Raw genomic sequence first — 16,673 nt, forward strand, 5'->3', positions numbered from 1 at the left:
GTGGTGCTTGCTGAACAGAGCATCGAGGGAAGAGCACCACAAGTCTCTGAATTACTCTTACTTGTTTTTGAGTGTCCAGGGGGGAAGGGAGGCAGGTGAAGTTTGTCCTTATTACCAACGTCAGAGATTCGATTAAGCACCAGGAAAGCAAATGATCCCAACGAACTAATGATTAATCCAGCAGGTCTATTTACTAATGTACCAGAATGCATTAGAGGCATAAGTTAATGGGGACAGGACATCAATTCAAATACAAATGAACCACATTTGCATCGTACGCTTATTGACTGGTGTAACAAAACGAATTACAAATGGTAATCTACTTATAAACCTTAGAGACAGATAAAACATGATTTCCTACATATCTACGATTTGACTCAGGACTGATTCTTCGTTCTGGAAATGACAGACGTCAATGCAAACTGACTGGGCTAGTCAGTGGTCAGAATAGAAATATGGTCTGAGTAAAGAGAAAAATGGATAGAGAACAGCTTCAATGATCACCCACCCCAAAATAAACTACTGCAGTTGTTGAAAAAATGGACAATGGTGATTCTTAATTCCTGCTCCGATTAAGAAAAATCCTGAGATGCATAGCTGGTCCTATAAATGAATGTGCAGTAAATCAAAATGAATGACATGATTAAACATGATCAATGCGTGCCGTCTTACCATAGCAGTGCCTGTGGTGGGAACGTTCCCACACTCTCTTAGGGTAAGTGCTAAGCGCTAGTGCCACTATGGTTACTGTTAGGCAGGGCAGAACTCCTGAGAAGGGCTCCTGGGGTGACAGTGCTGTGGCATCTCCAGAGATGGCGGTTGTATCAGTGCGATGTGGTGCGCCATGGCAGGGCCTCCCCAGAGGTGCTTTAAAACACTCCCTCCGTCCCTCCCTCTCTCCCGCTCGGTGGATGAAAGCGGGTGACTTAATCCTCGCTTTGTTCTGGTACACAGATGAACATGAAAGCCCCACTTCTGTGGATTGCTTCCCTCTGGGTCCTTAGGCACAACGCTGGACCAGGAGCACCAGTCTTATCAATAATGCTCTGCTCTTAACTGGAGCCTTCAATTGGGGGAAAATATGCCACATTTCACAGGAATCTGTCCCATCCTTCTCTACTTCCCTCCCCCTCAGTCCCAGCGGTAATGACGCTGTGGCTAGTTTGTCTAATACCATCTAGTAAGTGATTTTTGGGAGGGAGGGACCTGTCCTCATATTACTGAACTTCTCCGTTCTCTTGGAGGGAGGAAGGGGGGTTGGGGGTTAAAAAAGAGAGAAAGCAGCCATTTCTATTTGATGTTTCGATCTGGGATTGATCTAGGAGGAAAGGCCTGCGTTCTGAAAGTGGGATTATTGGCTTGGCTGGCTCTCCTCAGATGTCAAAGATCTTTGAACAGTCTTGTAAAGTGCGCTACTTCCAGGCTGCTGCTGAACTGATTATGAACTCATCAAAAGAGAACCTGTCTCCATATTAATGAACCTCTCCGTTCTCTTGTCTTCTCACACATACCTGTCACACTGTGTGAACCGCTACTGCTGCTGCTTTCCTGAAAACAGCAGAACAAAGGTTTGATCCTGTCGGGCTCAGTCCCCCACCCAAGTGTCTCCTCCTCCTCATCCTCACATCCTGACTGTGATGCTTCTGGGGCAGACTGCTTACCAGGGTATGGGAGGTGTCAGAACCCACATGAGTATGCTGCAGTATTTATTGTAGTGTTTTGTGGACATGACTAGGGTTGCACATTTTGGAGAATATTCAGAGGTGGAAACTTTCTGTGGGAATTAACGGGAATATATGGACATTAACGGGAATATATAGGTATTAACTGAAATATATGCAAATGAATATTAATACCATTTAAATGTAGATGTTTTTTGCATTGGATATATTTACCATATCATACGGAGACAGAAACATAAACCTTTAACCTTATCATAAGTAGACATAATTGCAAATGATTAAATCCTTCCAGTAGAAATAAAAAAAACTATTTAGTTATGAATTGAACTTTGATTAAATTAGTTGAATCTTCACATGGGATGATTTCAATGAACAACAGAAGAAAGGGAATATTGAATGATCCCCACTGATCCATCGCATCTCCCAAAAACGTTTTCAACATACTGTAAGTGAAAATATTTGTAAGTAAACAATTGTTGGAAAAATGACTTGTGTCATGCCCAAAATAGATGTCCTAACCGACTTGCCAAAACTATAGTTTGTTAACAAGAAATTTGTGGAGTGGTTGAAAAACGAGTTTTAATGACTCCAACCTAAGTGTATGTAAACTTCAGGCTTCAACTGTACATCTGTAAAATGATAGTCTAGAAACTAAAGATTTGGTTGTCTTCCTCTCAGGCTTCCATGTCTTCTCCCTGGACCTCCTCAATGTCCACCTCTTGAACATCAGACTCTGAGGCCTCATCTTCACTGTCACTTTCCAACCTTGTTGAGGATGGCTCGTTGTCAGGCTAAAAAAACTCAAATTTGCCTGGATGGAAACCAAATTTTCAACCGTTGTATTGTTCAGCCTGTTGCGTCCTTTGGTGTGTATGATCCCAAACAAGGACCAGTTGCGCTCTGAGGCGGTTGATGTTGGTGGGATTTGGAGGATGATGGAGGCAACAGGGCAAAGAGCCTCAGATCCCCAAAGTCCCTTCCACCAGGTGACTGATGAGATAAGTTGGCACGTGTGCCATATTGCATCTCCATCCCAAAGCCCTTGCTTGGAAGTGTACTTCGCCAGACTGCCAAGAACCTTACCCTCATCCAGGCCAAGGTGGCGAGACACGGTAGTGATGACACCATAAGCCTTGTTGATCTCTGCACCAGACAGGATGCTCTTGCCAGCATATGTGGGGTCCAAAATGTACACTGCGGCGTGTGTGGGCTTCAGGCAGAAGTCTTCATGCTTTTTGATGTATTTCAGAACTGCAGTTTCCTCTGCTTGGAGCAACAGTGAAGTGGGCAGGGCAGTACGGATTTCTTCTCTTACATCTGAAAGCAGAGTCTGAACATCAGACAGGATGGCATTGTCTCCCTCAAACCGTGAAATGGCTACTGCTATAGGTTTCAGGAGTTTCGGGCTGTTTACCACTCTCTCCCAAAATACATCATCCAGGAGAAACCTCTTGATGGGGCTGTCCATATCGGCAGACTGTGATATGGCCATTTCTTGGAGAGACTCCTTCCCCTCCAGGAGACTGTCAAACATGATGATAACACCACCTCAACGGGTGTTGCTGGGTAGCTTCAATGTGGTGCTCTTATTCTTCTCACTTTGCTTGGGGAGGTAGATTGCTGCTATAACTTGATGACCCTTCACATACCTAACCATTTCCTTTGCTCTCTTGTAGAGTGTATCCATCGTTTTCAGTGGCATGATGTCCTTGGGGAGCAGATTCAATGCATGAGCAGCACAGCCAATGGGTGTGATGTGAGGGTAGGACTCCTCCACTTTATACCAAGCAGCCTTCATGTTCCCAGCATTGTCTGTCACCAGTGCAAATACCTTCTGTGGTCCAAGGTCATTGATGACTGCCTTCAGCTCATCTGCAATGAAAAGACCGGTGTGTCTATTGTCCCTTATGTCTGTGCTCTTGTAGAATACTGGTTGAGGGGTGGAGATGGTGTAGTTAATTATTCCTTGCCCACGAACATTCGACCACCGATCAGAGATGATTGCAATACAGTCTGCTTTCTCTATGATTTGCTTGACCTTCACTTGAACTCTGTTGAACTCTGCATCCAGCAAATTAGTAGATAAAGCATGTCTAGATGGAGGGGTGTATGCTGGGTGAAGAACATTCAGAAATGTCTTCCAATACACATTGCCTGTGAGCATCAGAGGTGAACCAGCTGCATACACAGCTCGAGCAAGACATTCATCAGCATTTCTCTGACTACGTTCCTCCATTGAGTCAAAACAACTTCTGATTCCAGGAGGACCATGAGCTGTAGAGGGACTTTGGTCAGAGGTTGCTTGTTGTGAGCGCTGAGGGAACTTTATGCACCTGGCCAGATGATTCTGCATCTTTGTTGCATTCTTCACATATGATTTGGCACAGTATTTGCAAATGTACACAGCTTTTCCTTCTACATTAGTTGCAGTGAAATGTCTCCACACATCAGTGGCATTTTCCTGTAAAGAGTAGGAAAAAATGGTAGAAAAAAAACAATTACAATTCCATGTACAGATAAATAGTTAAGCAGTTAGATTAAACAACTCCTTTGTAAGATACATTATTTAAAATGAAACATGTATGGAAACAGATGAATTAACACTCCTCAGTTAGCAGGCTTAAACGAGCTAAAACCCACATGGTAGCAAAAACTAACTAGCAGAAATTGTTAACAAGTTAGAAATTATTTAAACACACTTTGCTGTAGGCTACTATTTACTAGTTAACAAAAAATTATCTATGTCATATAAAATATATTCATCCCACTGTAACGGATTTCCTCCTCCTCTTCATCCGAAGAGGAGGAGCAGGGATTCGACCAAAACGCAGCGTTGTGAAATGACATAATGAGTTTATTAAAGTAAGACGGAAAAACACGAAAACACTTTAACAAACTACAAAACAACAAACGACGTAGACTGACCTGAACATAAGAACTTACATGACACGAAGAACGCATGAAACAGGAACAGACTACAATAAACCGAACGAACAAACGAAACAGTCCCGTGTGGTGCAAACAAACACAGACACAGGAGACAACCACCCACGACAAACAATGTGAAACCACCTACCTTAATATGGCTCTCAATCAGAGGAAACGTAAACCACCTGCCTCTAATTGAGAACCATATCAGGTCACCCATAAACCAACATAGAAACACATAACATAGACTGCCCACCCAAACTCACGCCCTGACCGACTAACACATACAAAAATAACAGAAAACAGGTCAGGAACGTGACACCCACACAGTATTGTAATCAAAACTTACCAGAAAGCAGATAGTCCTTGGCTCAGACAGTGTAGTAGTGTGGCTCAATGGCATCTCATTAGTGTGCAAGATCTTGAGAATCAGCTGTACATGTGATGGAAGAGTGCACTGCAAATGGGATGGAAGAATGTACTGTGCATGCAGAGGGTTGCTATTCCATTGAATTGGGGATAGTTTAATCAAAATATGCCACAAGACCTAGAATTGCCTTATGTGTATCCCACAAAAAAGGTTCACCGTTATAAGCAAAATTCCCAAAATTTCCAGGCTTAACTTCCCATGGAAAATTTCCGGAAAGTTTCCAACCCTTTTAACCCTAGACATGACTGTAGTATACTGCAGTATTTACTGTAGTGTTTTTGCTGACATGACTGTAATATATTGTAGTACCATCTGTTGACTAGAGTTAGCAAAAATTACTACCAGACTACGCCAGTTCCTGTTTAATGAGGGGGACACCTCAACCAGAACATAAGACACAGGTTCATGACAGGCCACCTATTGAGTTGGTCAACAGTTCTGAGAAATGCAATGGACCAGAAAGAAGCGCTACACAATTGAGGGAGAACCTCAGAGAAAATCCCCGGCATGAGATCCCCAAGGACAGCACGTTCAAATCAAAACAGGCATCGACGCAGCTAACAACAAAGCTAAGTAGCAGTCCAATCGATCTACAAATTCTAAAGTAGGCACTACGTAATCGAGGGATACTACAGTGTGTAATATAGCATTCTACAGTATACTACAAAATATTATAGTAAGCACTACACGATCGAGGGATACTAAAATGTGTAGTATAGCATTTTCTAAATCCAGGATGAATATGATAATTTTCACCCAATAACAGGACAGTGACTGCAGGGGTTTGTAAGGAGATACAGAATTGAGAAGGGAGGAGTAGAGAAGGAAACAGGTGTTGTGTTTTCGAGGGGGGTGTAGTGTTTCCTGGAGGTTGCAGGGTGTTGCTGGAGTTGTGATGTTGCCAGTCACAGAGAGGGAGAGAGAGAGAGAGAGAGAGAGAGAGAGAGAGAGAGAGAGAGAGAGAGAGAGAGAGAGAGAGAGAGAGAGAGAGAGAGAGAGAGAGAGAGAGAGAGAGAAAGAAAGAAAGAAAGAAAGAAAGAAAGAAAGAAAGAAAGAAAGAAAGAAAGAAAGAAAGAAAGAAAGAAAGAAAGAAAGAAAGAAAGAAGAGAGAGGGAAGGATGAGAGAGAGACAGAGATAGAGAAAGAAAGAAAGAAAGAAAGAAAGAAAGAAAGAAAGAAAGAAAGAAAGAAAGAAAGAAAGAAAGAAAGAAAGAAAGAAAGAAAGAAAGAAAGAAGGAAGAGAGAGATAGGGGATATGGAGGAAGAGAGAGAGAAAGAGGGAGCGATTTGAGAGAAAGAACAAGAGAGAAAGAGAAAGAGAGAATGAGTGAGAGAGCAAAAAAGAAAGAGAAGGGGGCATGGTTGGGCTGAACTGTAATTGATAATGTAAAGGCAGATGGGGGTCTCCAGGGAGACGAAGGGGAAGAATCCAAGCAGATGGTCTAATTGCCAACTTATTTATGTGTAGCAGAGAACACCCCCCATCCACATGGTATGATGGATCATTATAGCTCGCTGTGCATAAACACCAATATGCTTTTAAATCTGGATGGCAAAGCTCAACAAATCTCCACAAAGCCAAAAGTATCATATTTCAAAGGCTGCTGTCAAGAGGTGTGCTGAACAACCATGCTAATATGATGAATCCCATTAAAGACCATAAGTCTCTACAACCGCCACCTTCCCCTATCACATCACCCCCAAACAGAAGAAATAGGGAGTTTGCCAAGTTGAATATACAGGGTTTAGTTTTGTCTTTAATGAGTGGTGCTGTGATGGCAGATTCACAAGAGAAGGGCCAAGCTAACAAGAGTAACATACACTCAGGCCCAAGGATCAACCAGGTCAATCACAACACTTTGAAACATGTAAATATGATGACATTGCTATTAACAAGTGAAATGATAATACACACACAAACACATACACACAGGGTTAACAGTGGTGCTGCTGTGGACAGGGAAAGATTGGTTAATATGGCTGTGTCTTCTGTGCTCCAACACTTCTCCTGGGTTAACTCTATTAATGCCACACCCCTCCGCCTCCTTCATATTTACTAAGACACTTTCATCTCCACACTCTGTAATTGCTCTCCTAATGTGAATGCACTGAAGTGAAGGCCATCCATCAGGCTGAAATTACACAGGATCCTCCTCCTCTCTGGCTCTCATAAAGACACTTCAATACTAACACGGTTGGATTCCAGGGTTGGATTATAGCTTTGAGCTACTGCGCTATATCATTTGACCTGAATCATCTGTCTTTGGAGAAATAAAATCACATCAGTTTGATGAAAATATTGTTGTTGAGAAAATGTAGCCTTGACCAGTGTGTCCAACTATTTTTGACCAGTGTGTCTGTCTTCCTCACAAAGTACCCCTACATGAATGGAATGGAATGGAATGGCTCTTTAAACAGAGCACTTTGGAGTGAATGGTTGGTGCATTCTTATTATGTGTGCCTATCAGTGTCAAATCAGACCATATAATTTTCTCACATTGGCTCACTTTCCTGATACAATATAAACACATCCATCAAGGTAATAAGCCAATACCATTGAAACTTAAAATAAAAGATGAATCAATATTGACTGATGTGAGTGTCAACAATATCTGTTACTGAAAAAAAGTGAAAAAACATCCATTAAGTCAGGAATATGTGTCATTAAATGTGGAATGCATAACAGACAACTCCCCGGGCATCCCATATCCAGCATTCCTCTGCAACGCCAGTCAGTGTGATTATGAATATTTGCTTTTCATTTCAGCCAGCAGTGACACAGTGTGAAGGAGTGAACAGGAGTCACTGTGGCTACTGTGACCTACAGAACAGTAGGCAGAATATTACACAGTTAAACAGCACCTTCGGAAACTATTCAGACCCCTTGACTTCTTCCACATTTTGTTACATTAAAGCAGTATTATAAAATTTATTAAAAATAAAGACTCAGCAATCTACACAGAATACCCCATAATGACAAAGCAAAAACAGGTTTTTAGAAATTGTTGCGAATGTATAAAAAAAACTTGAATACCTTATTTACATAAGTATTCAGACCCTTTGCTATGAGACTTGATAATTGAGCTCAGGTGCATCCTGTTTCCATTGATCATCCTTGAGATGTTTCTACAACTTGATTGGAGTCCACCTGTGGTACATTCAATTGATTGGACAAGGTTTGGAAAGGCACGCACCTGTCTATAAAAGATCCCACAGTTGACAGTGCATGTCAGAGTAAAAACCAAGCCATGAGGTTGAAGGAATTGTCAGTAGAGCTCCGAGACAGGATTGTGTCGAGGCACAGAACAGATCTGGGGAAGGGTAACAAAATATTTCTACAGCATTGAAGTTCCCCAAGAACACAGTGGCCTCCATCAATTTTATTAGTATTTTTAACCCCTTTTTCTCCCCAATTGGTAGTTACAGTCTTGTCCCATCGCTGCAACTCCTGTACGGACTCGGGAGAGGCGAAGATCGAGAGCGTATGCGTCCTCCGAAACATGACAACACCAAGCCGCACTGCTTTTTGACACACTGCCCGCTTAACCCAGAAGCCAGCCACACCAATGTGCCGGAGGAAACACTGCACAGCTGGCGACCAAAGTCAGCGAGTATGCGCCCAGCCCACCACAAGGAGTCGCTAGAGCGCGATGGGACAGGGACATCCCAGCCGGTCTCCCGGTAGCGGCCGGCTGCGACACAGCCCGGGATTGAACCCGGATCTGTAGTGATGCCTCTAGCACTGCGATTCAGTGCCTTAGACCGCTGTGTCACTCGGGAGGCCCACCTCCATCATTTTAAAATGGAAGAAGTTTGGAACCACCAGGACTCTTGCTAGAGCTGGCCGCCCGGCCAAACTGAGCAATCGTGGGAGAAAGCACTGGGTCAGGGAGGTGACCAAGAACCTGATGGTCACTCTGACAGAGCTCCACAGTCCCTCTATGGAGATGGGAGAAACTTCCAGAAGGACAACCATCTCTGCAGCACTCCACCAATCAGGCCTTTATGGTAGAGTGGCCAGACAGAAGCCACTCCTCAGTAAAGGGCACATGACAGCCCGCTTGGAGTTTGTCAAAAGTCATCTAAAGACTCTCAGCCCATGAGAAGCACAATCTCTGGTCTGATGAAACCCAGATTGAACTCTTTGGCCTGAACGCCAAGCTTCACATCTGGAGGAAACATGGCACCATCCCTACGGTGAAGCATGGTGGTGGCAGCATCATGCTATTGGGATGTTTTTCAGTGCCAGGGACTGGGAGACTAGTCAGGATCTAAGCAAAGATGAACGGAGCAAAGTACAGAGAGATCCTCGACGAAAACCTGCTCGAGAGCGCTCAGGACCTCAGACTGGGGCGAAGGTTCACCTTTCAACAGGACAACAATCCTAAGCACACAGCCAAGACAATGCAAGAGTGGCTTCGCGACAAGTCTCTGAATGTCCTTGAGTGGCCGACCCAGAGCCCAGACTTGAACCCGATCGTAGATCTCTGGAGACCTAAAAATAGCTGTGCAGCAACGATTCCCATCCAACCGGACAGAGCTTGAGAGGATCTGCAGAGAAGAATGGGAGAAACTCCGCAAATACAGATGTGCCAAGCTTGTAGCGTCATACCCAAGAAGACTCAATGCTGTAATCACTGCCAAAGGTGCTTCAACAAAGTACTGAGTAAAGGGTCTGAATACTTATTTAAATGTGATATTTCAGTTTTTTTATTTTTAATAAATTAGCAAACAATTCTAAAAACCTGTTTTTGCTTTGTCATTATGGGGTATTGTGAGTGGATTGATGAGGGGAAAAAACTATTTTAGAATAAGGCTGTAATGTAACATTTTTGGGAAAAAGTCAAGGGGTCTGAGTACTTTCCGAAGGCGCTGTAGTTACAGTAACATACACTGAGTGTACAAAACATTGCTCTTTCCATGACATATACTGACCAGGTGAATCCAGGTGAAAGCTATGATCCCTCATTGATGGCACTTGTTAAATTCTATTTAATTAGTGTATATGAAGGGGAGGAGACAGGTTAAAGAAGTATGTTTAAGCCTTGAGACAATTGAGACAAGGATTGTGTCATTCAGAGGGTGAATGGGAAAGCCAAAATATTTAAGTGCCTTTCAACGGGGTATGGTTGTAGGTGCCAGGAACACCGGTTTGAGTGCGTCAATAACTGCAACGCTGCTATGTTGTTCATGCTCAACAGTTTCCTGTGTGTATAAAGAATGCTCCACCACCCAAAGGACATCCAGCCAACTTGACACATTGGAGTCAACACGGGCCAGCATCCCTAAGGAACGCTTTCAACACCTTGTAGAGTCCATGCCCCAAAGAATTGAGTCTGTTCTGACGGCAAAAGGGGAGGCAACTCAATAGTAGGAAAGTGTTCCTAATGTTTTGTCCACTCAATGTAAGTGGCAGTGACCTCACAAAGATATGTAGGGCGCTAATTTCAAACAATGTACAGTTTTTCTCTTCTAGTTCAGGCCGTCAAAAATGTGTAGTTGTTAACTGATTCAAAGTGAAAAGTTAAGTCAGCGGTCAGTGCTTGCTTCGTGCTGTATGTAGGGGACGTGAGGGAAGACAAGAACATCAATGAACTGTTACATTAACTGTCATCTTCAGGCACATTAGATCAAGTGACAATGACACAGGCATTGACAGTGTCACTAGTGTTGTGAATGCTTGTTTAGCACACCGAATGCAATTCCAATCACACACACAGCACTCTGGGTCCTAAACAAAGATGCTGCTGAACTTCAGGATGCAAAGCCCTGAGCACCATGTTTGTAGAGTTGATATCCCAAGTATCAACGCTGTGAAACAGAGGAAACTAACCACTAACCACAGTCCCTGATAGTACAGCAACAGGAGTGAGTCCCCTATGATAAAGTGATGGATAGACAGACTACTTTATAGATGGCGGAAGAGAGGAAGACTTCAAGCATGAATATCATGAGCATCATACTGTAGCATGTCCCAGCCATGTTGCTTCTCCAGGAGTCATGGGTACCAATATCTTCATATTACAGTATCTTGGACTTCAACATTCATTATCCACAGTAATAATAACGTTTAGCCATTTAAGCCATTAATAGATGCTTTATAAAGCATATGATTAGCAAGAAAATGTGTTGCATTAAATTGACTACAAATCACCCCAAAAATAGTAAATCATGGTATGTAGGATTTAGCTGCATTATTGAAAACACAGTATTCCCTTTGAAGAAACATTTAGTAATTAGTAATCAGAGAACAACTTCAAAGAGGTTCAAACAAATCATTCTTAGATATTTCAGTGATCAGAAATCATTCCTGATCCTCCCCTGTAATTAAAGCCGAACAAAAAACTTCTTCCTCAAATGAATGGACAGGTCAATGGACTAAAAATAGCAAGAGCCATGTTTGATTCAGAGGAGCACGCCGTGAACCCGTTCTCTCCACACTTCAAAGTCTAAATGTATGCTTCTGATAAAATGGGTGTCAGTGTCTGCACTCAATTTTGGTAATAATTTGCTTTGAGGGAGGCAGAAAGAGAGAGAGAAACCTGGAAGCAATTTGTGATAGCACGGCCAAGTTGTAGTTTTCCTCAAAATAAAGTTATTGTAACTATTGACCTTTCTAGTGCTTGAATGGCATTTCCAACAACCATTCTGGAATGTCTTTGCTGTTCTCAAACAGAACTTTTGAATCAGTGTTGTTTTAGGCCCCTCTCCAGAGTCAAGCACTTCAACTATTACTGTGTCCTCAATGTACATGTATCACACTGTTTGAACAGCCCTTCCCTCTGTTAACCATGTGTTGCTGCTGGACATGAACTCCCTGTAAGAAACCTAAAACACTTTGAACACAAAAGTATAGAGGGAAGATAGGGAGTTTCATTGAATTTCATGGATAACTCAACAGTTTTTTTGTAATGAGTCGATAATTAACACGTTTCATATTAAAGGCAGCTCACACTATCGTGACTAACATTTGGCTATCACATCTAAAATAGTTTGACTATCTGTTAATGAAGAGAGCCTCTAAGACGTTCTCCCATAGTGCTATGATGCATTAATGCTTTGAGATCCCTTCCCATGTTCCTCTGCTGCTCCCTTGTGGTGTGTCCAGATATCAGAGTCAGTTGATCTGTATGGGACTTAACGGCCAAGTAACTAGGCTTAAGAGAAAAAGCAGGTGCACAATATTCAATTAATAAAATACAAAATATGGAAAGTGAACAGATTTGCTGTAGCTCAGATCTTCTTACTCCTTTTAACTTATTGATTTCGCAATAATATTTGAGCTGCTCCAGTCTGAAACATCTGATAGCCCTCTGGTAGACAGTGACTCCTTCAAGAGGCTAGCAGTCTGGAAGTAATGATAACTTACAGTAACTGCACAGTACAATGTTGTTTGTTAATTTTCTTATTTGTTTCAGACGTACTTGACCCAGTATGATCACCATCAGACACCTCAATAGCCTTTTACTCCTACCCAGCCCCCATCACCTTCCTCCAGCCACAGCCGAGTGATCTCCCCTCCTCCCTCCTCTTAAGCGATCAGGTAAATCCCACATTAACTCCTGGGGAAACGGGCCATTAATATTTCAGTTGCTTCCAGGCCTGTTTGCGCTATACATCAATGCCTGGCCGCTCCTTTCAGAGCCATACATTAGAACTACTTTCAAAATACTTCATTGTCAGCCCATGGCAGTCTCATTATTTATTAAGATAAGAGGAAAGATGTGCAAAAAGAGTAGTTGGTGGCTCAGCTTTCTTTAAAAGCTTCCTTCTACTGTGATGCTGCCGCCCTCCTCTTCCTCCTCCTCTTCCTCTCCCACATCCTCCTCCTCGCCCTCCTCCTACTCCTCCTCCTCCTCTCCCACATCCTCCTCCTCGCCCTCCTCCTACTCCTCCTCCTCTCCCTCCTCTTCCTCTTCTTCCTCCTCCTCTCCCACATCCCCTCCATGCACTCCTCCTACTCCTCCTCTCCCTCCTCCTCCTCCCCCACCTCCTCCTCCTTCTCTGTCACCGCCTCCTCCTCCACCACCTTTCCTCCTCCTTATCCTCCTCTACTACCACCTCCTCCTCTATCTTCTCCACCTTCATCTTCCTCTTCCACTTCCTCCTCCACCTCCTCATTCAAGCTCCTTGATGTGTTAAAATGAGTGGCTCAGCTAAAATAAGTAGCAGTACCATACTTTACTTAAAGACAAAAGAGAATGATGCCTGTCTGTTGTGCAGTGTAATGAAATGTGTAGTAAAGTAAGTGTTCAGCTTACCATTACCAGGATGCTTCAGACTTCTGCCACTGCAAACCGGCCATGTTGACCCTTAATCTGTCAGAGTAATGTAAAATAACAGTTAGTTAGTACCATTCATTTACATCCACTGAGCATCCTTCCATATAAACCACATAAATGACTAGTTTAGGAATGCAAAATACACTACTGTTCAAAAGTTTGGGGTCACTTAGAAATGTCCATGTTTTTGAAAGAAAAGCAAATTTTTTGTTCAATAAAATAACAATAAAACTGGCCTTCTTTAGACTAGTTGAGTATCTGGAGCATCAGCATTTGTGGGTTGGATTACAAGCTCAAAATGGCCAGAAACAAAGAACTTTCTTCTGAAACTCGTCAGTCTATTCTTGTTCTGAGAAATGAAGACTATTCCATATGAGAAATTGCCAAGAAACTGAAGATCTCGTACAACGCTGTGTACTACTCCGTTCACAGAACCATGCAAACTGTCTCTAACCAAAATAGAAAGAGGAGTGGGAGGCCCCGGTGCACAGCTGAGCAAGAGGACAAGTACGTTAAAGTGTTTAGTTTGAGAAACAGACGCCTCACAAGTCCTCAACTGGCAGCTTCATTAAATAGTACCCGCAAAACACCAGTCTCAACGTCAACAGTGAAGAGGCGACTCCGGGATGCTGGCCTTCTAGGCAGAGTTGCAAAGAAAAAGTAATATCTCAGACTGGCCAATAAAAAGAAAAGATTAAGATAGGCAAAAGAACACAGACACTGGACAGAGGAACTCTGCCTAGAAGAACAGAATCCCGGAGACGCCTCTTCACTGTTGACGTTGAGACTGGTGTTTTGCGGGTACTATTTAATGAAGCTGCCAGTTGAGGACTTGTGAGGCGTCTGTTTCTCAAACTAAACACTTTAACGTACTTGTCCTCTTGCTCAGCTGTGCACCGGGGCCTCCAACTCCTCTTTCTATACTGGTTAGAGACAGTTTGTGCTGTTCTGTGAAGGGAGTAGTACACAGCGATGTATGAGATCTTCAGTTTCTTGGCAATTTCTCGCATGGAATAGTCTTAATTTCTCAGAACAAGAATAGACTGACGAGTTTCAGAAGAAAGTTCTTTGTTTCTGGCCATTTTGAGCTTGTAATCCAACCCACAAATGCTGATGCTCCTGATACTCAACTAGTCTAAAGAAGGCCAGTTTTATTTCTACTTTAATCAGAACAACAGTTTTCAGCTGTGCTAACATAATTGCAAAACTGTTTTCTAATGATCAATTAAAATGATAAACTTGGATTAGCTAACACAACGTGCCATTGGAACACAGGAGTGATGGTTGCTGATAATGGGCCTCTGTACGCCTATGTAGATATTTTATAACAAATCAGTCGTTTCCCGCTACAATAGTCATTTACAACATTAACAATGTCTACACTGTATTTCTGATCAATTTGATATTATTTTAATGGACAAAAAATGTGCTTTTCTTGCAAAAACAAGGACATTTCTAAGTGACCCCAAACTTTTGAACGGTAGTGTACTTCAATCCTAATCTACATCAAAGTTAAACTATGAATTTATGTAAAGACCCCATTCCTCTTTGTATCTCTCTAAAACCATTCTAGTGAGTTGTTATTAGGAAAGCTTGCAAAGTAGTGGAACATGTCCTGGTGACACAACTGTGGCTGGGGATCACCATGGGGTCAGCGGAAAATGTGTCTGGCATCCATTTCCTCCAATGTCACAAACTATGCCTTTATAAAGTGCTCTTGTCCCAATGACAAGTCAGGCTGGGGAAATGTTCTGTCTGTTTGCAGCAGGCTGTTAGATGTTATCTGGTTAAGAGGAACGAAGGAATGGATATGGCTGAGGTAGCCTCCTGCTCAAGTATGTCTGAAACCCCAGCCTCCTGCTCAAGTATGTCTGAAACCCCAGCCTCCTGCTCAAGTATGTCTGAAACCCCAGCCTCCTGCTCAAGTATGTCTGAATCACCAGCCTCCTGCTCAAGTATGTCTGAAACCCCAGGACCCAAAGTGTCACATACGCTTTAGTGATCATGCTGTGATGCCACAATGTTGGAAACAAACAGATCATAAATCCATGTGAAATAATTATGACAGTTCTGTAGTTGTCCCACCACTTACAAAGGAAGCTCAAGCATAGACCTTTCAATGTAAAATATTTTTGTTTGTTGTTATTGACAAATTAATTCCACAAATATCTATTGTATACAGTGCATTGCCAAGATGGAAGTCTTCACTTCTATTGGCTTGAATATATTTTTCAGGATATAAACAATTCAAATGTCTGCAAAGACTCCACATACTGTAACAGAGTAAATCATTCTAACGAGAAATAAAGTAGGTTGGAGAGTTGTCTTTCATTTCAAATAGAAACGTCTGTTTCTCTAATCAGCAACACTGCTATAAATACTTACATATTTGTTTTAGAGACCGATCCAGTCATCTGTCTTCAGACAAACAACAGAGAGGGGGATACACTTTACAGCATATTCAATCTGTGTTTTACTTTTCAGGGGCTAGACGAAGAGCTAATTTAAAATAAGTGTCTTGGTACACTTTTAAACACAGGCCCTTATGCAATTTGATTACCACGTCATATGCTCTTAATATCTCCAGCATGTCTCTCTCTCTCTGTCTTCGACAGGCATGTCTCTAGGCCTGTGCTCCATTAAAGAGCAGACCGAATACTTGTCCCCACTTCACAGCATTGCCTTTTGGAAATTGGAGCACGTGCCCTCTCTCCTCTTCGGCTCAGAAATTGTTTACTAAGCCCAACACATCATGGAATCATTTAGGACAGCTGGGGGGTTTATGAATCAGTTTCAGGGGCTCAGAGCAGCGTAGAAATTAACTTCATTACAGCACCCTCTGGTGGAATATTCATGATGGGTAGGAATATAGAGGCTTCTGAGCATGGATATGGAGTGCAGGCTGTGTTCGATATAAACAAATACGTGAAACTAATAGATGGACAAGACAAAAGCGTTTCAGCGTCTAGGCTATAGGCCGTACCTTCTTCTACGGTCCGACTTCACATGCACTCTACTACAGTAGTTGTTTCTCTAACTGTTCTCAGTAACCACATCTATACAAGTGGAGGCTGGTGAGGGGAGAACGGCTCATAATAATGGCCGGAACGGCGCCAATGGAATGGCATCAAACACCTGGAAACCATGTGATTGATGTATTTGATACCATTCCACTGATTCCGCTCCAGCCATTACCACGAGCCCGTTCTCCCAAATGAATGTGTCACCAACCTCCTGTGATCTATACCATTCTAAAAAGAATACTAACCTTTGAAAGATTCACTCTGTAACTTAAGGAGAGAGAGAGTGCATTTTTCACAACAAAACACAGCAGGCCACTTTAATTAAAGG

The sequence above is a fragment of the Salvelinus alpinus genome, chromosome 33 (assembly GCF_045679555.1).
Source record: "Salvelinus alpinus chromosome 33, SLU_Salpinus.1, whole genome shotgun sequence".
Taxonomy (NCBI): Eukaryota; Metazoa; Chordata; class Actinopteri; order Salmoniformes; family Salmonidae; genus Salvelinus; species Salvelinus alpinus.